The sequence below is a fragment of the Lucilia sericata genome, unplaced genomic scaffold (assembly GCF_015586225.1).
Source record: "Lucilia sericata isolate MDLA Ls3-8-SP2 unplaced genomic scaffold, ASM1558622v1 Contig000322F_arrow, whole genome shotgun sequence".
Classification (NCBI taxonomy): Eukaryota; Metazoa; Arthropoda; class Insecta; order Diptera; family Calliphoridae; genus Lucilia; species Lucilia sericata.
Window position 1 is genome coordinate 37,524 of NW_023994345.1, and position 27,477 is coordinate 65,000.

At 28.4% G+C, this 27,477-nt stretch overlaps 1 long non-coding RNA gene across 1 annotated transcript in view; it reads left to right on the forward strand.

The window, feature by feature from the left end:
* Positions 1 to 27,477, forward strand: part of LOC119603641 — a 117,496-nt gene that overhangs the window by 32,946 nt on the left and 57,073 nt on the right. Inside the window, exon 2 of the long non-coding RNA XR_005231416.1 lies at positions 11,365 to 11,595. This is a non-coding gene — a long non-coding RNA (uncharacterized LOC119603641). The remainder of the gene's footprint in view (positions 1 to 11,364; positions 11,596 to 27,477) is intronic.

Below are 27,477 nucleotides of genomic sequence, written 5' to 3' on the forward strand. Positions count from 1 at the left end.
AACAACCTCACCGAAAAAAGGGCCGGTTACATCAAAATCATGTCCACTTCGTATGTTAGTGCTAATTTTGGTATTATTGAGTATATTAAAAAGCAATAACTTCAAAAAGGAGAAATGGAATCAAGCCTTATAAGACCAAACTGCTTTAAACATGTAGGCGTAGTTATAAAACGGACACGCCTACTTTATATATAGAAAATTTATGCACGTAAGTGAAAAAATGCGAGTCAATTTAACAAAATATTTTAAAATGTGTTAAAATTTATATCCCCAGCAAAAACTAGGTAATGGCTTTCAAATGTAATTACTTATCTAATAACATACTTTTCAATGACTACTACATGTCGTCTGGATTACATAGAAGTAGTCTAATAAGGTCTTACTAATAATGTGTTATATATATATACTTCCTAATTCATTAGTTATCTTTCCAGTGAAGATCTGTATACGTTTTTTATATGCGATTTACAATGACAACTTTTTCTAATTACTTTTAATCGTTCGTGGTAAGTACTTGACTCCAATGACATCACCGTGTTAATATAATGACTTAAAATGCTATTGTGTAAGCAAGTTTTAGCATTTACATAGTAATGAAAGTTTTTAATCGGTCATTATCTGATATAATTTTTATGATAGCCATGTCTACAACCAAACATTCCGCGCACTTTATGCTATTATTTTGTTAATAATTTAGTAAAAGTGGACGTGATAAATGCAAATATTTTAGTTATATTTGTTCAGCTTAATGGTGATTTTAATAACATTTTCTTTTAAGCAGTGATCAAAAGAGAGTTCTCAAAACACGTAAATCAAAATCAGCAAATAATGTGGGCGTGGCCATTATATTAATTGATCAAAATTCAAAAGGTATCAGTTAAGTATTGAAAAGTTTAGTGTTATTTGTATGGGAGCTATACGAAAACGTGGACGGATATTATCCATTTTTAGTACCAAACAAACTTTAGAAAATTTCAACTCTCTAGCTCTTCCCGTTCGGACTCTATCGTGATTTCAACAGACAGACAGACATATGGACGGACGGACAGACATGACTACATCGACTTACAATTTAATGAGGACCCAGAATATATACATATACTTTTGTGGGTTTATGATGAATATTTGGAATGACAAAATCAATATACGCCCCATCTTTTTTGATGGTGGGTATAAAATGTACCAAAAAGTTCCCTTTTATAGATTTTCATTCAATCATTTATGGACCAAACTCTTCAGAAATTAAATTATCAGCATTTCATTGCTCATTAAATTTATGCTAATAGGTTTTTAGAAACTACTTCAGAATCAGAATGGGATTTGCGGATTGGCATTCCTAGTTTATATATATAAAATCGAATGTATAATATATAATTAAGTAGTGATAATTAACTAAGTTATTACAAGTTTTTTATTTGCTTAGTACTTTATTAAAAAATTACTAACCAAGTTATATAATATATCAGCCAATTCATTGCTTCATATAATGACATCGAAATTTTTTATAACGATTATTATTAAGCCAATACATGCATATGAGCTTAAGAGATGATATTCCTAATATTGATCCATATTATATGCATTTTATTTGAGGGTAAAATTTACGAAATTGATTGCATCATTTTACATAATAAGCAATAAAATTTTGTATTAGACAATAAAAATTGCAAAGTCATTGGAAACCTACATTAGTTTTGCGATCTTTTTGTTTTCTGTTTGACAATGAAATATGATAAATCATCAAAAGTATTCTATTGTATAAAAGAAGTTTAGAATTACTTTCACTTTAAAAAAGGACAATTAAAAATATGACAATAGAGAGATAGACATTTGAAAAAACATAAGAACATAAAAATGTGAGTAATTTTCAAGTTTAGTAACATCATTAAATTAATTGCTTTCATACCTTAGAAAACCTATAGCAACATCGATGGGAATGGAAAATAGTATAGTTACATACATATATGCATCTTTTTAAAGTCAGTCATAACTTCAGCGCTTCTAAGTAATCTACACAGTAAGCAGTCGCCATTAAAAATTTATTTTAGTTAACAAAGGTAAATAAATTCAAAATTTTATAAATCGATTTTAGAACGTTTTAAACCCAAATTTTAAAATAATTTTTATTAACTGCTTTAGGGCTTAATAAATAACTTCTAAAACATGTAATTAAGATTACTTTCTAAAGAAATAAAAATTTTGTGGACTGATCTTAAGCCTCAAGGCACTTTCCTCTTATTAAAATAACTAAAAACGTCATAAAGGAAACAATTTTCCAATACTACTCAATCACTTTAAGTCATGTGTAAAAATCAACATGACATTTAACACAATCAATGAATGGAATACATTTTCCAAATTTCAAACAATTTCCCAAATTAATAGTGTCATAAAAATGTTGTTCGATGAACTTGTACAAGTAAAAATAATATTAAGTACTTAAAATGAAGAAAAAATTTATAATTCCCACTTGTGATCAAAAGGAAATGCTTGAGAAATTTATGAAATCACAAATGTTCACAACATTATTTACTTACGGGTAGTCAGTCAGACAGACAGACAGACATACTTTGAAAGAAGTATGAATGAAAAGAAACACTTGAATATTCATTCATACATATTTGAATTGAACTGCTCTTGTCTTGAGAGAGAGTAATTTTTCATGTTTCATGATTTTTGTTGGAAATCTCAAATTACAAAGCTAATTTTAAATCTGAGTATGAAAGAATCAACATGTTCTTCAAAAGCAAAATCCATACATGAATAGCTGTACAAGTGTGATCATATTGAAAATGTGTTTAAGAAATGCCACCAGCAGCAGCAGCCACGATCACTTAATGTAAGTGCATTTGGAGAGAGAAAAGAAACACTTTAGTTGATCTTTAATTGTTTTGCTTGATTGATTTAATGAAATTTTGAAGAAGTATCCCGGGATATACTTCTACTACTTAAAAATCCTGTTTTATGAATGCAATATCTTTAAATTGTGAATTGAATATGATTGATTTGCTTGCTGAAATATTTTATTTTCTATTTATTCAATAAATATCTACGTAAAAGAAATTCATACATAAATTTACTTTTTTTCTCTGATTCTCTGCATTCAAATGATCCTGTTCAAATATTTCCTTAACATTTTTTTTTAAATATTTTCCCTTTTGTTTTATTTCATTAAAAATATGCTTGTATTTCATTTGTTTGTTTTTATTTTCTTTATTACATTTTCCCATCATAAATTTTGTTTGTTTTCTTGTTTCAATATACACCCCGTCGGCTACTCCTGATCTCATTTAAATACCACCGAAAACAAAAATATTTCAATATTTTCATTAACACACACAGGATGTTCTTAAGACATTAAATATGATGAACATTCAAATATCTACGACTCGAATGTAACAGACAATGATCATAAAATTATTTTGAAAAATATATTAGTTTTGGAATGTTTTGTAGTTGTAAAAGGAATCAATAAATCATACAGAAGTTGTAATAAAATCAGTGCAATGGGATTATGATGCACATGAAGTAAAAGTATGGATACATTTGAAAGTGTATGTTAATCTGCCAAAAGAAAGAAAATTCTTTTCTAGAGAAAATTTAAATAATTTTTTGGTATGAACTGATCTAGAACTGAACTAGAACTGAACAAGAACTGAACTAGAACTGAACTAGAACTGAACTAGAACTGAACTAGAACTGAACTAGAACTGAACTAGAACTGAACTAGAACTGAACTAGAACTGAACTAGAACTGAACTAGAACTGAACAAGAACTGAACTAGAACAGAACTAGAACTGAACTAGAACTGAACTAGAACTGAACTAGAACTGAACTAGAACTGAACTAGAACTGAACTAGAACTGAACTAGAAACTGAACTAGAACTGAACTAGAACTGAACTAGAACTGAACTAGAACTGAACTAGAACTGAACTAGAACTGAACTAGAACTGAACTAGAACTGAACTAGAACTGAACTAGAACTGAACTAGAACTGAACTAGAACTGAACTAGAACTAGAACTGAACTAGAACTGAACTAGAACTGAACTAGAACTAGAACTGAACTAGAACTGAACTAGAACTAGAACTGAACTAGAACTGAACTAGAACTGAACTAGAACTGAACTAGAACTGAACTAGAACTGAACTAGAACTGAACTAGAACTGAACTAGAACTGAACTAGATCTGAACTAGAACTGAACTAGAACTGAATTAGAACTGAATTAGAACTGAACTAGAACTGAACTAGAACTGAACTAGAACTGAACTAGAACTGAACTAGAACTGAACTAGAACTGAACTAGAACTGAACTAGAACTGAACTAGAACTGAACTAGAACTGAACTAGAACTGAACTAGAACTGAACTAGAACTGAACTAGAACTGAACTAGAACTGAACTAGAACTGAACTAGAACTGAACTAGAACTGAACTAGAACTGAACTAGAACTGAACTAGAACTGAACTAGAACTGAACTAGAACTGAACTAGAACTGAACTAGAACTGAACTAGAACTGAACTAGAACTGAACTAGAACTGAACTAGAACTGAACATTTTTGTATTTATCTAAAAATTTCACTCTCCTTTTACGGTATCCTTGCAAACAAGCTTTTGTTCACCAGACTACTAAGCTCTATTGTTCAAAAGCAACTTTTTTATAATTCGTTCTAGTACCACTGACTTTGTATTTCAATGATTAAAAAAAATCCTTGCATGATCATTCCATTAAAAAATCAACCCCTTTGCGAGGAATTTAAAATACTCCAACAACAACTTGCTGTAATTTAAGGTGTAGTATGGTTGCTGGAATCCAGTTGTTATATTCACATTTGATTACTCCCATTGTGCTCAGTGTGGCTGCCGGAGTTTGTTTTTTGCCATAATGATTAATACTTCATGCAAATATTAAAAAAAAATTGTACAAAAAAATAAATATTTTAAAGAATAGAACAGAATGCGTATTTTGCAATTGTTAAAAATCCGCAGTAAGTCGAATGGGGTGGGTTTTTTTAAATATTGTTGTCTTTGATGGTATTTGTTTCGGAACGAATTTTTAGACTGGTATTTTGAAATGCATGTTAGGAGATTTGTGACGGTGACCCTATATTGGAACTCTAATCTCAATTATAGACCGATCCTCATGTTCTATAATTTAACATAATCAGTTTTATAAAACATTATATTACGGTTCCAAGATTTATGGAAAACTTTGGAAATAAAAAGGTCTTAATTAATTTTTTAAATTATTTAAGAAAATTGAGAAAAAGGGTTTCAATCATATGACACGATTGTTACAGAATTTAAGGGATTGATCAATGTTTTTATGAAAATTCAGTCGATCATGTATCAAATTTTAAAGAAATTGATCTTACTATATAAATTATATCTTCTTTTAAATATATATTTTGACGGAGACCTTATATGTGGACTAGGGGCAATTAGGGATCGTTTCCACAGGAAATTCCTTTGAAATAAAATTTTTGGGAAAATGATCATACAGTAATCTGATTCACTAGTTAAAGAATATTTAAAACTTGATTTGTCATTTTCACATTACCAGGTGGCTTTTTCAAGAGTTTGTTTGCTCGTAAAATAAGTCGTAAATTTTCCCTTTTAATCAAATCCCAGCCTAATACATCTGCATGATAATACTATCAAATGCCACGTGCCTTAAGTGTGTTTCCGTTTATTTTCCTACTCTCGGCCATTGTTTTCCGGTTTTATTAGGAAAAATTCCACAACAATAGAAATTTCGCGAAAAGCATCATGCTCATAAATAACAAAAGACAAATTTTTCTACATACAAAATTTCTCTGATTGTTTAGGGAAAATCAAAAAGTAAACACTCCCTAAAAACTGGTTCTATTATATAGACAATTTTTTTTTTAATTTTCTAACGGCAAAACCACCCCATTTCAATAGAAAATTTACAAATCTGACATGCTCCGTCAGATTAAAATCAAAATGCAAAAATTTTCAAATAGTCTAAAATTAAACAACAACAAACTAGAATAAAATGTAGTTAAAATGGAAAAATTTGCCTAAATTTTACAAAAAAAAAATGTCAAGCTATTTAAGCAAAAAATTGTTGCTTTCCTTGTTGTTTGAGCGACCACTTTTGGGATAAACACTTCTTCACCCAGAAACAAAATAAAAACACCAACAACTATCACAGCAACCACTACTACTGCTATTCAATAGTAAAGCTATTTTTTTGCTGATTCCAAAAAGGTATAAAAAATCTTTTACCAACAATAATAATAAACTAAAATCAATTTTCATTTTGTTCATTAAAACCTGAATATAAAAATGGAATTTCGAGTACAAAAGAATCATTAAACCAAATGAAAAGCAAAACAAGCAAAATAAAAAAAAAAAAACTCTTGTATCCCGTGCTGGAGTCTACTACTTATAAAAATTTTAAAAACTCGTACCCAGGTCTAACGAATGAACGCACGAGTAAGTGGTATATTTATAATGTAAAAGGACTTACCTATAAAATTGTGAAACATCTGCTCCTGCTGCAAAAAAAAAAAAAAAAAATGAAAAAATAAAAACATTAAATAAAACTGTTTGCCGTTTATTATTGTATGAATATTTACTCTCCTATCAGGATATATGATCAACAATCTATCAACCCCCGAATTGTTGCTAGAGTATAAAAATTCGTAAACTTATAGTTATTCTGTGTATATATGTAGTATAATAAAAGTATCCTTTGGCTTAAGGTCATGATTAGATATGACATTAATTCCAATATGTTTGTTGGTATGTGTGTACTATATCAAATAGTAGGTTTTGTAATGGAATTAGAAAAATCGGTTAAATTTTTTATGATTTGATATACTTATTAAAAATAGTAATTGATTTCAGTACAAGAGCAACAAATGATGCAGCCTTGAAAGTTCCAGTAATAAGTTATGATTAATTCGAACAAATATTTTATACCAAAAATCGAGAATAAGTTACACCTATTTTTTATAAAGTAAGAATACCATACAACTTACAGTATATTTAAAATAATTTGGAAACTGGTCCTTTAAGGTTCTATGAATTTTTATGAAGTCCTCAGGAAACGATAAAACTATTTACGTAGAATTATAATTTACCCTACACCACTGTAGTGGCTATTATGGTTTTATACTGGTATTCGTTAAGCAATGAAATTTGGCTTCTACACCAATTTTAAAGTATTCCAAATCTGATCATAATAAAATCGGTCCATTATTGCCCCTAGCCCCTATACAATCGGAGCCCCTGGAGCTCCATCATGTATACCTATTTATCCCATATATAATTTTCTGAAAGGTGTTTTATATGGTCAAATATGGACCGACAACATTTGAAAAATGTCGAAACCCAGAGAATCCTGATGATCCTCTGATTTTCTCCCACACGTCTAGAATTTGAGATATCGTGTCCTAAAACTTGAAAAATAAAGACTTAACATCTGACATACATACATATTTTCTTTATTATTCGTGATATCTTCACCTAAATCTTAAAAACTCATGGTTTGGAGTATTAAGCTTTGTAAATATTGTTTATAACGAACAAAAATATTGGATGGACACATAACTAAGGATGTTCAAATCGGCTCCAAATTGCTTTCTGATTCGACTCAACGATATCTGTCCGTTGAGTCAAGAAAAATACAGTTTTTGTCAATTTATTATTATATGTATCATGTTTTAGGTGAAAATAACTCGAAGAAGAGTGACGATATGTCAGATGTTAAGCATTTATTTTAAAGTTGATAAAATTGACTTTCAGATGACATACAGTCACATACATTTGTCTTGGCGCTGTTATAACGTTTTAAAAATATACAAAAATTGCATTTTTTCAAACTACAGGACACGATATCCCAGAAGTAATGAAGAAATTTTGAGGCCAGATTCGGATTCAGCGTGGCTCAATCCTATAAAGCATACTTTTGTTACAGGGTTAAAAATTTGTCGATCGTGTTAACACAGTTTACGAGGGCGGATATCATCTTATAAGCAATAGATTTAACCGATTTAATAACAATAAACTTATTTTTTTATAGAGGTCTACTAACGTACAAAAGAGTTTGTAATTAGGTAGTAGGAAAATCAGTTATTGATTACAAATCTCCTACAATCGACATTGCAGATGATTCTTTATAGAGTCTATTCCATAGACGGAAGGCGAGACTTAAAGCTATAGTTTCATTATAATGATACCAATTAACTCTCTATTATGATATCATAAGTTTTTGAGGGATGGACCCGTTACAGTTGCTGAAAGTGTTGAGAAAGTAGAGTATAGATATAAACTGTACAACAAATGAACGTGCTAGATCTTTTAGAAGATCGATTACATGAAAATAGATCTTCACAGCCACAATTGCCGTATTTAAGTTAAATATTTTGCTCTTTATAACCCAAAAACTGTTGTCGGGATTTATAGGATAGACAAATAGCAATGTAATGCCAAATAAAACTCCTTCATCTTTCAAAAATGTCATCTACGAAATCTAACAAGATCGCTAAACAATTGCAACTATAACACTGTTGCCTAGACTTATCTCTGTATAGGCCAGTTTGACTGGGGGCTTCAAAAAGCTATTGTCGAAAGAAAGAAACAAGATAGATAATTTTTATCATAATTTCCATTTCTTTTAATTTTCTAAAATTTATTGGCACAAAACTTAATGCTTAAAATGTTAGATATAATCGGAGTCGAATCAGAGTATGTTGTCGACTGAATAATTCAACAGCTTAGGTTTAAAACCATATAAGACAAGATTTCGAAGTACTTTATTTTAACAACTGCCGAGTTGGTCTTATTTCACGGTGATACTTTTCCAACCACTGGGTAAGCTGACTAGACGATACACCACCGCTTCTTTGTGCTTCTTACACAGAGGGAAAAGAAATATACACGCCTGGTACCAAATTGACACCAAACTGATGTACGGTAAAGTCTATAATTCAGTATAAGTTCGGATGTTGTTCTCTATGAGTATGTCGAATGAATGAGAAGGGTGCAGGGTTGAATTTTGATGGAAGAAAGGTATTTTATACAAGTGATATCATTGAATTTTACTTCTTGTCCTCTGTTTATACCAGATTTGCCACAGTTTGTTTTCTGTAAGTACACAGAGGGAAAAGGAAATATACACGTCTGGTACCAAATTGACACCAAATAGTTTATAATTTTTCAATACCATCCGTTGTCAAAGTATATACATACGTACGACAACACTATGTAATGTTGACAACATTGCAACAATTCGTTGTCTAAATCCAAATTTTATACGCATCCGTTATCTAAATGTTAACAACGTTGCGTTGTCAACATTATATAGTGTTGTCGTACGTATGTATATACTTTGACAACGGATGTTATTGAAAATTATAAACTCTTTGGTGTCAATTTGGTACCAGGTGTGTATATACCGAATTATAGACTTTACAGTACATCAGTCTTCTAACCGACATTCTCCCGGGAATTTGGGTTTGAACCATAGTCACTACGTACTCCCTGAAGGGACGTCTTTAATATCCGGGACAAGACAAAATCCGAAATTCTCTCATGTGAGTTACCGGTTCCCTTGGTACCAAATTGTGTGATCCACTCTTTCGACCCCTCAAATTATTCCAAGGAAAGGTCGAAGATACATTTGATCATCACCAGTTTATTGTCCCGGCAGACTAGAGGTACAGGTAGCACCTCCTTTCCCCGTGATTGCAATAACACCAAGATGGGGTCTTTTATCAAGGTAACATGTAACTGGGTGGATATAAATAAGACAAGATAACTATTTTACAAATTCAATTTACGGTAGAGTCCAGAAGAATTAGTGTCTGTTTTATTGTTCTGAGGTGAGCAAAACTTTAGCTAGATGAGGTTTATTTTTCTCTAGTTCATCGATTAATTAAAAGTTTTGGAAAATGTACAACAAAATACATAAACAATTTTACTAATTTTTAATACCAGTTTTATAAAACAAAATTTCAAATATCTAAAACTTTATTTGACTATAAAACAAGCAAATAAATGTATACCTTAACAAACGCCGTGTCTAAATTATCCTGTTGCTGTATAATACTAACAGAAAACCATTAAACATAGAATTAATTATACGAATAAAGTGTGCTATGAGAGCACGCGTTAACTATGGCACTTTCCACCTTTTTTCCATAAAGATGAACTGTCTGTCGCTGGCACAGCAAGGCATCATTAATTTTAATAGAACGCCAACTAAAAATTAAATGAACTAGTTACAGACCAAACAACTAAGCGATCAATGACCGATCAAGCGACCAACCGACTATCTATGAATTATAACAGCAGCAGCAACGGCCATAACAACAAAACCGCTATAATATTATTTGTGTATCGTCTGCTTTGTTATTCCTTGATAATTTTACTTTTGGATCCTTCTGAAATAAGTATGCAAGTGTTGAATTCTTTTACATGTAAGTGCAGGTGCTTTTAAGGACTGGTTTTCTTCTTGGTTTTACAATAAATTTTTAATATTTACGATGTCACAATATATTAATTATTTTAACTTGACTGTAAGTAAAGTAGGACTAGTGGTAGCAGTAGTGATAGTTGGTAGTTAGTTGTCTGTCTGTCCGTCCGTCCGTCCGTCCGTCCCTCTGTCTGTCCGTCTGTTTTTCTTGTTAAGCCATTAAATATTTTACATGCCAAATACCAGAACATTTAACTGCATTTGTTTTTCTAGGGTAGTTCTTCAAATTAACACACAAGTAGCGAGTAAAAGTAAAAGGATTTCTTTGCTTTTTTGCATTAAAATCTTTAAGAAAACTGGATATATTCCCTTTAATCTACTTTATAGCTGTAAATGTTTTTGCATTTGTTGGTACGCGTCAGTTTTGCCGTGAATTAATTCCCTTTGGGTTTTAATTTTATTCTTTTTATATTCTAGTTTTTTTTTTCTTTTCTTGCATACACTTGCTGTTCTTTAGTTAAATGTCGCCATAAATTGTAAAAATTGTTTTAATTTTCTTGGTTGGTTTTAATTGTTAGGGAAACTAGTCAATCTTCTAAAGAATTCTTAAGCAATTAGAGGGTCTCTTCTGCATGACATGCGATTTTATGGTGTTAATCGAAAGGGGAGAACACGGCTCGTGTTCTCCAACACGAGCTAATTTAACTAGTTTTTTTGTGGAAAAATATTCCTAGACAAACAAATTTAACTGGATATCAAACAGATCAATTTCAAATTGTCCTATTAAAGTTGTGGTTTTAATACCAATAAAGGATACTAAATATTTTTAAAATTTGAAATTTGCAAATAGTCCTCTTTTAGCTGTATCATTTTTAATTAAATCCCTCCATCTGTATCTTTTTTTTTCTTCAGGTTTAACAACACAAAATCCTTTATCAAGGACATTTAAGTTACGCGTGCGCATCACTTCATTTCAATGCATATTTCATTTCATTGTCTGAGAGTGTGCAACTTTTAATGATTAAATGGCATTTCCACTTTTTTATGCAAATGCCAAATAAATTAAAATAATGATGTTTAAAATAAAAGAAGAGGTGGTGGTTTAAAAAATTTGCAGTCTGAATTTAGCACCCCTAAATAAAGGTAAGTGTAATCATTACAATTTATCGTTTAGAGAAATATACACTTGAGTTATTTATGCTGAAATTGTTAAGGATTTTTAATTTAGAAGGTATTGTTTAGATAATAGCTTAAATTTTTCAAATATCAACCCTACACTTATTTTAATATACAATTTAATAATACAATTGAAATAAAAAAGCAAAAAAAGGTATAAATACTAATAAAATGAATTAGGGAAGGAAATATAAATTTCAGCAATAAATTTAAAAAAAAACTTATTTTATGATTAGAATTTTAATTGTTTGATAAATAGAGATTTTATAAATTTTTTTAAAATTTAAAATTTATCGACATTTTTCTAAAAAATTAAAAATTTATAGAAGTTTTTCTAAGGAATTTCAAAAATTTCCTAAAATCTTCTTTAAAGAGAGAATTTGTCAAAATTTTCTATAAATTTATTTAAATTTTATCAACATTTTTTACATATTAAAAATCTATCAAATTTTTTTTTTCTGTAAATTTAAAAGTTAAACATTGAAAATGTATTTATATTTTTCTAAAAAATTAAAATTTATCGATAGTTTTCTAAAATTTAAAATTTTGCAAATTTTTTTTAAAAAATTAAGATTTATCAAAAATTAAAAAAAACAACAATTTCTATAAATTTAAATTATTTATATCTAAGTTTTTCTTACAAATTAAAATTTATCGATATTTTTTTTTTTAAATTGTTTATAAAGAGAATTATTTTTAATTTTTCTAGAATATTATTATATGTATTCAATTATTCGGGTTTTTGTCTTATTCGGTTTACTCGACAAGTAATTATTGGATGTTTATAATTTAGCCGGTTAATAATTGGATAATTTAAAATTATTCGGTTAATCAAATAAAAGGAAACTGGATATTATTCATTAATATTATTTCTTTTTATACCCTACAAAACCATAGTGGGGGGGGGTATTATACGTTTGTGCTGATGTTTGTCCTACACCCACCTTAAAGTACTTTCTGAGTCGATTGTCTGTCCGGCTGTCCATGTAAACCTTGTGCGCAAGGTACGGGTCGTCATTTTGATGAAATTTGGACCATACGTGTCCCGTATGGTCCCCGTACAACCCATACCCCCCGAAAAGGGCTTTTGAGTTTATAATTATGTTCAGTATTGTAGTATCTCTACAAAAATCGGCAAAACTTAGTTCTATATACGTCTTAATAATACTACCGATTTTCGTAATTATCGGACTTTATTTGACCCTAGCCCCCATACAAAGTCCCCTTCAGAAAATGACTTGAAGGTCAATAATTCACTAATATACACTAGTATCACGATGAAATCCAGCATACATAACTCTAATGTAAACGTAAAGCCATGTATCAAAATTTATAAGGGTAGACCCATATTTACCCTTGCCCCATATAACCTCTCGTTTAGAAAATCCCTTTTTTCAACAAATTGTTAAAATATTTCGGTATTAAGGCAAACTACTTAAATGCTTTGTTATTAAAAATAATCCACATTTTTAACATACTCAGTGGTGTAGCGTATCATATGGTTGGCCATGCCCGACTATACTTTCCTATCTCCAAGATTTCTTTTCAGTAATCTGGAATATTTATGTATGAACCCATTCTAGAAGTAGATAAATCATAATAAATTCTTACAATATTTCTGAAGTATTGTTATAAATATTCTTCATTATAGAAAAATAATTAAAGAATTAATAAAGGAAGAAAATTTATTATAAAAATATTGAATTTTCTTTAAAATATACTGAAATTTTACTGCTAAATAATAAGTTTTTCTTAATCGGTTAATTGATAAAAATTTATTCGGTTTATTCGTTATTTAAAATTTGGTAATTTTCATTTATTAATAGTCAAATATTGAACGATTAACCGATTGACAATTAATCGTTTGAATACCCTAACAATTTTTAACAAATTAAAAATCTATCAAATTTTTTCTATAAATTGAAAATTTTTAAATATTTTTAGTAATTGAAAATTTTCTAAAAAAATTAAATTATTTTTTTTTTAATTTAAGTTTTATCGAAATTTTTCTAAAAATGTATGGAAAAGTTTAAAAAATTTACAATCTATTTTACAAATTTTTTTATAAAATGGAAGTTCATCGAAAATTTTCTTTAAAAATAATAAATTTAAATAAAAATAAATAGTAAAAATTTACAATATATTTTACAATTTTTTTTATAAAATGGAAGTTCATCGAAAATTTTCTTAAAAAAAATAAATTTATTATTATTTTAAAATAAAAATAAATAGTAAATAAAAATTTCGATAAAATTTAAATTAAAAAAAAATTTTAATTATTTTTTTTAATTTAAATGTTATCGAAATTTTTCTAAAAATGTATGGAAAAGATTAAAAAATTTACAATATATTTTACAAATTTGTTTATAAAATGGAAGTTCATCGAAAATTTTCTTTAAAAATAATAAATTTATTATTATTTTAAAATAAAAATAAATAGTAAAACGAAACCTTGTTAAAAATTTTCAGCTAAACGAAATTTTATCGAAAATTTTCTCGTAAAAGAAAACTGAGATCAATTTTTAACGAAAATGTTCTATGTATGAAAAAAATGTATCGAAAATTGTTTATAAAAATTAAATTAATTAAAAATTTATCTATAAAAATGGAGAATTTATTCAAAATTTGTTATAAAACTAAAATTAATCGAAAATTATTTATGAAAACGAAATTTATCGTAAAATTTCGTTAAAAAATTATAAAAAAATGTTAATATGACATAAAATGACATATTAAAAAAAAATTAATTTTAAATTTTTTTAAAAAAAGAAAATCTAAACTGTCTATAATTTTTAGGTAAAGAAAATTTTGCAAAAAAAGTAAAAGTAAGTTTTATTTAAAATAAAAATAAAAAAGGAAAATTAATGAGAATGAATTTAAAAATATTTTTTTTTTAAATATTCTAATTTTTTCTATAATTTAATTTAAGGAAAATTAATTAAAAAAAATAAAATTTTACAAAGAATTGTCTGAAATGAAAATTTAACGAAAACATCAAAAATTTAATTACTTTATTTTCTTTAAAATTCAAAGTTTTGACAAAAAGAAAATTGATTGAAAATCTTTTTGAAAGATATTATTTTTAAAGAAATATTTTCAACTACAATGAAACAATTTCTTGCAGTGTATCATTGTGTAATATTGCTGTACAAAATTTCCCTTTTACTGACCCTGTTGCGCAAGGACAATAAAAAACTAAGGGACATTTTTCAACCCCCAATTTGCTAGCAACAGTATCGTTTAAAAAGTGACTTTATACATAGTTTAAAGAAAAAGGATCTTTTTCATCCCTTGATATAAACTTTCAGCCAGGACCTCTAGATGTCGCTCTTGTGAAAGGTTTCTGTCTTAACTAATGCTTGATTTTACCACATCCAAAAAGGAGGGCAGCACTGTATGAATGCTAGAAAAAAACATATGTATGCATGTCCTTCAATTTTATGACTTGCTTAGAACCAAAAGAAACCCTTAAAACAAACATTATGATAAGAAAATTGCTCTATTTTAAAAAACTTTTGTGAAAGGCACACAACACTACGTATGACATTTTTGAGTAATCTTATCAAAAGGGTCATAATTTGTAAAACCGACTTTGTTAAAAATAAAAATTCGTAGAAAACACAAAATTTTCTAACATTTAAAGAACGATCAACGAAAAAAAAGTTTATCAAAATGACGACAACAACTGTTTTTAGGGAAATAAAATAACGCACATGCCAATCGAGTGTTTTGGAACAATTAACGATCGATATAATTGTAATGACACATAAGATAAAAATACGTAAAAAACAAGGCATCAAGCTGCTTCAGAAGCATCTGCAAAATGATAAAAAAAAAGTAAAACAGAAATAATTGTTTGCAAGTATTTACTACAAGAAGTTGCAGCAATCTTTAGATAACAACAAATACAAGTGTTGAGGTATGTTAGCGGCAAGTTTTTATTAAAGATTATTTTCTGATGCCTGTCTGTCTATTTTTCTAAAGCGGCACAATTAAGGAAAAAAAAAAAATAAAATTATTATAATCATTATAAAGAATTTCATATAAAGGTATAATTTTTACCAGCACCTTAGTGTAGAAATTTCTAAAGAAATTATAAAGTACACATATTTGAAAATAATTTAACCTAGATTTATTTCCATTTGATTTCTTTCTTCACTTTTGGCGCATTTTTGATGCCTTTTTGGAACAAAAGCCAAAATAACAAACATCCTTTTTAAGGAAAGGATTTCTTTCAACTCTTTTCTTCTTTAAATATATAAAAGTATCTGTATCTTTAAATCTACTTGAAGAAACAATCCAAATTTTTATATAAAACCACAAATTTGTATCCAATCAAGTGTAAGTAATGTTTTCTTTTTCCCACACTTTGCAAGTACTCAAAAATCATCATTCAAACTAATTCAATCTTTCAAAAATTGTTGTTGAAAATGATCTCTTTGTGTTTTTTCTTTTTTTCGTAAAAGATGGAATTAAATGAAGCATAATCTTAAAAGATCCATTTTCATTAGTGTTCTAGTTTTGTTTCCCTTTCTTAAGGTTCATCGATTGATTTGTGTTTTTCTTATTTTGTGGTAAATTCCGTTAAATAAAAAAATTGGCACAGATTTTCAATTTTGGCATTTACCTCTTTAGTTTATTTAAGTTTGAAATCTTTTATGCACTCATCGATGATTATTGATCAACCCCTTTTATCATTGGAATCTTACAGAAATGTCCTTGAGGATTATTTGATTTGTTTGATTGATTGTACTTTGTTAAGAGTTTAGGTGGATAAATTTTTTCTACCTAAAATAATCAATTGTCGATTTTTACACAATTCAGAATTATTGACATACATATATATTGGTCTAAGTCTTTAGCATCATCGCTTCTCAGCAAACTCACGGTAATGACTTGTACATATCAGCATTATTTAGAAGGACTCTAGTAATATGTAAGTACGTATCTTAACATTTTTCTAACTTTATTATTTAAGCAAAAAATGGTATTTATGTGTGAGCAATATTAGTACACACAGTAGAAGAATACATGTCGGCTATTTTTTATACAAAAACAAAACTGCTTAACTCCTTATTAGGTAAGCACTTACTTACCCCCCCTATTTATAAGCGAGCATGATAAGAACATTGCTACCATGCCATCACCTTAAAATAATTTCTCTTTTTAGAGCGTTACTCGCTAATGAAGGTTTTTGCTGGGATATCGGGCATTACTTTCTTAGAACCTCTAACTAAATGTAATATAGCGTTACCGCGGATTCTGATCAATTTTTTAAAATTGATCTCAATTTTATCTTCTTTTCTATTTAAGAAACGGAAAGGAGGACTATTTTAATTCCTCTTGGGAATTATCCTTAACCGATTTTGTTAAAGCGGATTGTTTATGGTTTTCATCGCATATGTTAATTATTTTACATTTTATACTGGGAACTAAGTTTTATTTTGCGATACTCTATGGATATGTCACTCACGAATCTAATCAAATTTGTTTAACATACCAGTTAGTTATAGTTGAAAAGATTCCTAGAATATCGAGTAGCTAAGAAGAGTATCACGATATTTTTCATAATATTCGGAAAGCGTCAAGCATTATTCGTCTATCGATTCGATATGAATAGTTTATTAGAAGAAGAATCGAAACGCGTTTTGAAGGCATATCTAATTAAAATTCGACCGAAGAATTTGAATTTAATTTGAATGGGGATGATGGCTTGACTGCCAATGCGCTTTATTCAATGTTCTAATGGGTCTAAATAAGCACTATAATAATTAAATTTGACTAGATCCATCGCTTGTGAAAATAGATAATTAAAAACAAACTCTTGAACATCTCTATCGAAAATCAATACAATACCTTATATACATAGGTATACTAAAGTGCGAATTTTGCCCGTCCTCCTCTAGAATTGATCATTGGCTTGTAAAATTAAGTAATGCAACACATTAATAAACGATTTTTACAAAAATTTTGGGACTAAATTTATCTTTTTGAATTTTAACAGCACATAATTGGAATGAATATCCAATTATCTTTCCAATACAAAAATAAACATAAAACATTGGTAAAAAATTGTAAAAGTTATTAAAAATTTCTAAGATAAGAATAAGAAATATTAAAAAAATTAACATATTGCATTATTAAACGTATTAACTTAAATGTGAGTTTTTATCCTAATTGGGAAACTCTTCAGACGGCAGTTTCAATAATCCAGTTTCCAACTTTTAGCAATTTTGTTAAAGAAATTTAAAGAAAATCTCCGCGTGGCTTATGGACAATAAAGAAGGGGGAAAAATATTAAAAATATTAGGTCGATATCCAACCGATTTAAATGAAACTTTGAAAAATATACGTATAATAAAGTCCTATATTTATAATGAAATTGAAAATTTAAAAATAACACTTAAACGGATATACATTTTTATAATTATAAAATGTACGTAATATATTTTGTCAAATTGTGGGTGATAGAAGAAAACAGTTATCAGATTCGGTTTCGGCAGCTAAAAATACATTAAAAATAGTCCAATTGGTTTCAAAAGTTTTTACAAATCATCATTTCGTTGGCCTGTGTAATCAAAAAATTATATGGCCGTTTCAAAGTTAAATTTAAATTTGTTAAACTTTGTTAAACAAATTTAAAAAATTTTTGGAATATCTCATATTTATGTATAATAGTTTAAGAACTAAAACAGTACACAATTAGGTGGACACCTCTTATTATTCAGCTGTAACTGTGATTTGAATTCCTTGGATTTCAGGAAAATTATTTTTTTTTAGAAAATACGTCATAATTATTTACTGTTGTATATTTTAAATAAAATATTTTCACAGTTTTATAGTCTAGATAATACAGAATATATCCGCGAAGTTTTGTTCAAATCGAAACATTTTTAACCATAAATTGTGGTTTTGAAATTTCACATTTCAAAATATTAAAGCACTTGGGACCCATATAATCTCAAAGTTCAAAAAACACTATAAATTTGTAAAATACTTTATATAAATTGAGGAATGAAAAAAAAAAAAATAAAACAACAATTTTTGTATTAAAAATTAATAATTAACAATTTTTGAACGTTTAAACGAAATTATCTGATATCGGTTTCTCTTTACCACCAAAAATTATCTTAAAATATAGTACTAAATATTTAGTTCATACAAAGCACTGTGAACCCTTTTTTAAATAACAGCAAAAAATCATTTTTTTATGATCACCGATTTTTAAGTTATGTTACTTATTTGAAAGTAAATACTAGTAAACCTCGGGAGCCAAAAAATGACAACACTGTATTTCTACATTATCCCAGCGAACAGAGTGATAAAAATTGAAATATTGCAGCATTTTGCTTAATTTTCAATTTTTTTTAATTTATAATTTTTAAAAATGAAATATTTTTTTTTTAATTATTTGACTTCCAAGCTATCACTTTAAAAAAAAAAAAAACTTTATGTTTTTTGTACATTTTAAACTTTTTTTTAAAAAAGGTAAAATTTTTCCAAAAATCCGTTAGTTAATATACCGTAACTCCCATATAAGTCAAATACAAAAATTCATATATCTAGGAAATTATAACAGTTAGAATTGTTTTGTAAACTTTGACATCCGTAGAGGTATGTTGGTAAAAAAAATATGTAGACAGTATCTCTTATATTAATAAAATTCTAAAATTTGTTTATCTTGAAAACTAAATATATCTTTAGTTCTCAAATTTTGCACGGTCAACTTTGACATCGTTATGAACACTTAGCTGGAAATGGGCGAATTATATTATATATAAAATTCATATGTCTGGGATACTATAACAGCTAGAGTCACTAAATTATGAGTGAGTATGCACATGAGAATATAAATATTGAGGACATGGAAGAACTAAATATAGTGGCATATTCAACATGAATTAGATACTAAAATATGTTTATGTGGGAAATTATTACACCTACAGTTACCACATTTTGGAGAAGTAACATTAATATCAATATAAATTTCTTATTCATAAACTAATTTTTATTTTATAAACGGTTTATAAAATAAATTTTGTATTCGATTTTTAAGTTTTATGAAAATAATTAAAGCCTTAAAGCCTACCAAATAAAAAAAGGGTTTTAAAATTTCCAATCCAAATTAAAGTTCTGTATTTTTGATCGCCACGAGGGTGATACGACTTTTCATCGTTGGGCTGTGTGTTAAGAGTTTTAAAAACGAAATTTTGCTTTTAAATATGTTCACCTAAAGTCGGGAAGGATGCACGGATAATACGGTCAATACTCTAAAAAAACCAACTAGACTAGTATTTATTCACTTCCTTTAATTCGAATGTATGAACTTTAAACATTTTAATATTTGAAGAGAAACAATATATTGGGTTTCAAAACAAAACTCTGAATGAATTTCCAGTATCTGCCCAATTCAACAATTAAATTTATTACATTTCATTCAAAAAGTTCATAGAAATGCTACTATATTCATTGTTCGAAAAGGCAAAACAAATGTAATAAAATGTCATGCCTCTAAATGACAAATCATGACAAATATTGAAATGATTAATTGAAAAGACTTCTAGGATTTTTGCACTAAAGAAAAGAAAATAAAGAAAAATTATACAAAAAAACAACTATTTGATTGTAGACAATTTCATGGAATTTCAAGAAAACAATTTAAGATTTGTTATTAAAATCAACAATACAACCAAGTGTGGACAAGGCGTAAAAATCAAATTTTTTTATATAAAAGAACGGACATGAAATCTGAGTTTTGTTTGTTTATTTTTTCAGAGTTTGTTTAACAACAAATAGCAAGTGAAACAATTAAAAGGCGTTTTCATGTAGAAAAATATAATTCTGCTATAACAATGAAACAATTAATTTGGTAGAAGAAAACTGACAATAAAAATGAAATTCATTCTTATAATAATTGTTTTGATAAAGGAAGGGACAACATTTGTTGTTTTATTTGCACTACACAAAGAAACTGCAATTTATATAAATTAAATTTTTTTTAATTCTCACTCCCTTTTTATAAACAAAATTTTTAAATTTCTAAGGATCTTGTTTAGAAAAAATGGACCTTCCTTTTTCCCTTTTTCTTTCTATTTAAACAAAACAATTTTTTGTGTGTTTTCCCATTCAGTGTTTATACAACATGCTAAAAAAATGTTACATTGTTTGGCAATAATAAAATACGCAAGAATTGAAACTACTGAAATTGTAAAATGTTGTATTTTGGCACTTGTTTACATTTCTGTTATTCATTTTATTTCGTATTTATTTAGTGCTACTGTCAATCTTTAGTAAAAAAGGAATATTTCTTGAAAATCTTATTTTTTTACATTTCATTATTCAATATTGAGTGAACGTTGAGCCCTCATGCTGAGCGCCCAAAACTCTTTTGTTTTCCATTCGTCTTCTTCTTAAGAAAGTAGTTATATTTTTTGTAGAATGAATATGAATGTGCAATGTTTTGGTTAAGGAAAATTAACTTTTTCTTTGATTTAATTTGAAAAATGCAATTATTCAACAATATTTGTTTTGGATTAATGAGAATTATTTCTTTGTTAAAGTTAATCATGAAGATGGGATTTTGTTAAATATTATTTTGCAAATAAAAAAATCTAAACAAATCTTGGGTCAACTTCCGAAAATATAAAAACTAGAGTATTACTTTTCACAGTCCAACGAAATTAAGGTTTGGAAAAACATTTAGAACTAATGTGACACGATTTTATATATTTTTATGTGCCGAATCTGATATCTATTTTTATACCCACCATCAAAAAAGATGGGAGTTACAGTGGACGTCCACTAGTACGAATTATATAGTGTCAGGCCCTTTCGTAATACCGAAAAATTCGTATTATTGAACAACACATTTTGTATGTTTAAATTCAAATAATACACATAAAATATTGGATTTTATTTATTTTTGTTTTATTTTTCATAAAAATTACATAACGGAACAAAATATAATAAATGTGTATTATTTTAAATAAATTTCTTGTACATAAACAGGCATAAAAGGGACATATTTACGTATATGAATTGTTAATTTTGAAAGTATCGTGAGTCCAATGGTTGAAATGAGATATATGTAGAAGGTTTTAAATTTTAATGTTTTTAAAAAGATGTGTGCCAAAGACAATTTGCAATTTACATATGTGTTCTAAAATGTGTTAAAATGTTCAGATTACATAAAACTTTTATTAGAAACTTGAATGGTATATACCACAATTCTCTAATTTATAATTTTCTCTTAAAAATTAGAATAGTTATCCTTAAACCCATTGTTTGGAATGTGGAGTCACACTACTTTCAAAATTAACAGTTCATACATACATATGTATATAAATATCATTTTACTTATTAAAAAATCCATCATTTAACATCGATGTTTATTACTTTGTAAAATGATTCCTACGGCTTTTTCAATAACAGCGCTTTTGAGGCTTCAATATTGTTCTCAGCAGAGTTATTGTCTGGAACTAATAAAATACTTTCCTCAAATCATCCAATTTAATTTCTTCTCTTGGGTCATCAAAATTCCAATAAAATAAATTAATAACACTAAATAATTGTTGATTTGTAAATATACATGCAGTAAATTGTGTGTATAGGATTTTTAAAAATACAAAACACTTGTAATAAATACAAAAAAACTTCAAAATTACTGAGCTTAAGGTGAATGATACCGAAATAATAAAATAAAAACTTCATTCATACGTAAATACAACCAAAATTCCCATAAAAAATGCGTTATTCGTACTATCGAACAGAAAAATTGTGACTTTATTCGTACTATAGAGTAGACAATGCAACAATTTTGCCATTCGTATTATTGGACATTCGTAATAAAGAGTATACGTACTATTGGACGTCCACTGTATATTGAATTTGTCACTCCGTTTGTAACACATCGAAATATTGGTCGTAGACCCACAAAAGTATATATATATTCCGTCTGCCTGTTGAAAGCACGATAGGGTTCAAACGGAAAGAGATAGAGACTTAAAATTTTCCACAAATATTCCTTATAGGTAAGGTATGTTTGGTATTGCAAATGGACAATATCGGTCCACGATTTCGCATAGCCCCTATTCAAGTGGCCCCCGAAAACAGCTTTAAAAGTCATAACCATTTTAAAAATACGAGTATAGCGATGAAATTCAACATAAATAAGTTTTATGTGCGGCAAACTCTTTATTAAATTTTGTGAGGATCGGTCCATAATTGACCCTACCCCCCATCCCCTTTAGAAAATAACATTAATACTCATTACAGACTTACAAATACTAATATAGCGATGAAATTCGACATTAATAAGTTTTATATAAGCCAAAATCTCTCTATCAAATTTTATGGAAATTGGTCCATAATTGATCCTAGCCCCCATATAAGGTCCCCTTCACATAATGACTTTAACGATCATTACTGACTTAAAAATACGACTATAGCGATGAAATTTGACATAAATATTTTTTATATGCATCAAAATCCCTCTACCAAATTTTTATGAGGATCGATCCATAATTGACCCTACGCCCCATATAAGGTCCCCTTCAGAAAATAAACGAATATAATAATGAAACCCGACACAAATATGTTTTATATAAGCCAAAATTTCTCTCAGATATATTGACAGTTCTCATACAAAAATTGCCTTAACTGGAAGAATAACTACCGCTTAAACGATAACTGGAGGTGGGGAAATTGGGGATTAAAAACAAAAAATATAAATTAAGAGCAAAATTCATTTTCACCTGCTGAGCCATGGTGCCACTTGTTAATGTGGTCCTATAGCTTTAAATCCAGAATGCATTTTTTAGCTGATGTGGAGGTGAAGATGACCTACATTCGCATCTTTATAAAATTACGTGTCCCAAGGGTATACAGTCACTAGAACTAAAAGATCATGACTGATACGTCATACGGGTGATAGTATTTTTTATTGACATTTTCGGAATTAGTACACCAAATAATACTGACTTTAGTGAAAGTTATTTATCGTTGGCTTGTGGGTGATACGACTTTTTTATTGACATTTTCGAAATTAACACACCAAATAATACTGGGATTAGAGAAAATTATTATTTATCGTTGGCCTGTGATATTGTTAAACAAGTAAGGGGTTTATATTGGGATATTTTACATATATAGTCACCATCAAGCGTATGTTATGAATGTTTGTTTTGATTGACGGTCCAATAATGGACTGGGCTCTGTGGAATTTGAAATAGTATATAATATTTTCAAAAACGTATTTTTTGTCAAATTTTTTCATAACTCTGTAATTTTTGACAATAAACTGATAGTCTGCAAGAGTGGTTATAAGGGGCTTATGTAAGGGGTAGGGCCAATTATGATTCGAATTTTATTAGAAAGATTTCGGGTTCCATAGATCGAATTTTATCGCCATACTTTTATTATCAGCTTGTGCAAAATTGTATCACGATTGCAGTATAATTAACATAATTACGACTCTCTAAGTGAAATCGTGGATAAATATTGATCATTTTGAATGCCAAACTTCCTATGTGGTCCCTATCGTGAATTCAACAGACAGACAGACGGAAATGGCTGGATCGTCTTAGAATTTTATAAGGACCCAGAATATTCATATGGGCAATTTTGTGTTAAGTGATCCAACTTAACTAAACTGGTTGAAATTTGCACCGAGGTTATTAGGCCAGACACAAAATTTCAGCTCCATCGGCCAAGATCTGCAGGAGTTAGATGGGGTAAAATTTTGGCATTTTGGTCATACAGGGTTTTTTTTAATTCATACAGGGTCACTTGGCTCGAAATGCCCATATGGGTCAATATTTCAATATGTTACAAATGGAATGACAATGGGTACAATTAGCTTGGAGATCAGGAATTAATTTTTTAAAAGATTTTTTTTTTTTTGAGTTTTTCGGATGAAGAAATTTAATTAAAATTATTATTATTTTTATTGAACCTGATTTTTTTCCTATATATTTAAAATTTGTTTGCCAAAAATATCTCCTCAGGAAAAAAATTGCTACTGTTAGCATTAGACCCATTTCCCTTAACATTGTATTCTATTTTATAACTAAATAAATAACAAAATTCTGAAGAAATAAAAATTTTACTAAAAACCACAAGAATACGTAATATTTAAACAATATGCAATATTTATTTAAACAGAATGATACAATGACATTCTACTGCTATTTATTTACTTTTTTTATAACAAACATCCTTTAAACTAGGATACACTAAAAGAGCCCATAAAAAATCCTCACGTATTGTTATACAATTCTCTGAACATATGAGTGAATGAAAATTGTCTTGTGTGTTTTATTTGCAATTTCCTTGAATAGATCGTGATCATTTTGCTCTATTCACATGTTTGGGAATTTTTCTAAAATTTTTTTCATTCCACATAAAAATAAATTCTACTTAAAGAGTTTAGTCTATTGTTTTTCCGTCACAGTATCTTGTTGGCTTTTGTATTAGTGTCATTTTGATTTGTTTTTTTACGAATTATATTTTTGCAATATTGTATAAGCAGATTATGTTTTTTTTTTAAATATTGATTTAAGAAATTGCATTTGGAATTGTTATTCTTGGGAATCGTATGTGTTTGGGAATTTATTTTAGAGCAAATGATGATTATGGGTAAAGGATTAAGGAATATATTGTTTTTTGCAGATTTCTGTTTTTTAGTGAAAGGCTTAAATTTATTAGATATTTATCTAGGTCTATTTTTATTGATTAATCCTTTCAAGGTGTGAGTAAATCAATGAGCAAAAAAATTTAGTTTTTTATGGTGCTAGTGTCTTGGGAAAAATGTAGGCAGTTGTTTAGATTTGTTAAAAAAATGATTTCGAAAAATATTAGCAAATATTAAAAATTGATTTACAAATCTTCCAAAATGTTCTAGAATCTTATGAAGAGAACAAAATCATATCTAACATAAACTAGTCAAGACTATATATCGATATATTGTCTCAGATTGGTCTGTGGTCCAAGACTGTAGTCTAATCTATAGTCAAGGCTACAAACTAGATTGATAGATTGATCTATAGCCAAGATTATAAACTGATCTATAATAAAAACTTTAGACTGATCTATACTTAATGCTTAACTATAGTCAAGACTACAGAATGATCTATCTGTAGACTGAGGCAAAACTATAAACTGATCTACTATGGACTGATCTTTAGTCTATCTAAAGTCAAGACATTATACTGATGTATATCCATATATATCGGCAATACTGTAGACTGATCTATACGCAAGACTATATATAGACTGATCTATAAACAAGGCTAATGACTGATCTATCGTCAAGATTAAAGGGTGATCTATAGTCATGACTATAGACTAATCTATAGTCAAGACTATAGACTAATCTATAGTTAAGACTATAGACTAAACTATAGTCAAGACTATAGACTAAACTATAGTCAATACTATAGACTAATCTATAGTCAAGACTATTCTATAGTCAAGACTATACTATAGTCAAGACTATACTATAGTCAAGACTATACTATAGTCAAGACTATAGACTAATCTATAGTCAAGACTATAGACTAAACTATAGTCAATACTATTGACTAATCTATAGTCAAGACTATAGACTAATCTATAGTCAAGACTATGGACTAATCTATAGTCAAGACTATAGACTAATATATAGTCAAGACTATAGACTAATCTAGAAACAAGACTTTAGGCTGATTTGTAGTCCAGACTAATGACTGACCTATAGTTAAGACTAAAAATATATTGATCTATAATTGAAACTATATACATACTGATCTATATGCAATACTTTGGACTGAGCTCTACGCACAACTATAAACTTATCTATAGTCAAGACTATATAATCAAATTTAAAGTCTAGACTATAGACTGATATATTTATTGTCAAGACCAAAGTCCTATAGCCTATATAACAGTAATACTTCTCAAACTATAAAAACCACATGTCATGGATTTAGGTTAAGTTTATGCTTAAAAGCCTTTCTCACATTGCCTTAACACTCACCGCAATTAGAATTTTAACAAAAACAAAAATAAAGCAATATAAATTACCTAATTAGGTTCCAGAACCTTCTATATACACCACAAACCTAATGCCCCAAAAAATATTAATGTAACTCTCGTGCTCATTGCAATCTGCGGCATACACCTGTAAAGACAAAGTAATTCCCAGGAAATTTTCCCAAAAAGTGTATAATTTTAATCCTATAATTTATTTTTTGTTCTTAACCTACACTCTAAATCGTCGTTCAACGCTAACAAGACGCAAATGTCTTTAATCATGAGCACCTACTTACTCATGATTAATTGAGACACCACACGGTTTGAGCTGATTTGCGGTTTTTCTTACGAGTTCCGCGTAGTAAGTAGTTGTTGGTTAGTTAGTTATAAAAGTACCTTAATTCCGGTGGTCTTTAGGCAAACGACACACGAATATAAGGCCGTAATCTAACCAAAAGTCAACAAGTTGTTTTTTAGTTTCGGTTTTTTTTGTTTTTCCTTAAATCAGTAAAAGATAGACTGACGACACTACTGTTTTTGGAAAGGAAGAGTAAATGAAAGTCAATTAGCTTAACAAGACACATCAACAACAACAGCAGCAGAAGCGGCAGCAGCCTTAAACGGACAAAAACTAAAAAAATCATCAAGCAAAATCGACAAAAAACAATGGACAGCGAGAAAACAACCGACTACAAAACACCAAAGATAGCGCTAATACAAATATAACCAGAGAAATGATAATTATTTGTAATGAGGCAATAAGCAGGCAAAAACAAAAAACAACCAACTAAACAGACAGACTGACACACTAACTAAAATCCTACAAAATCTCAACATTAA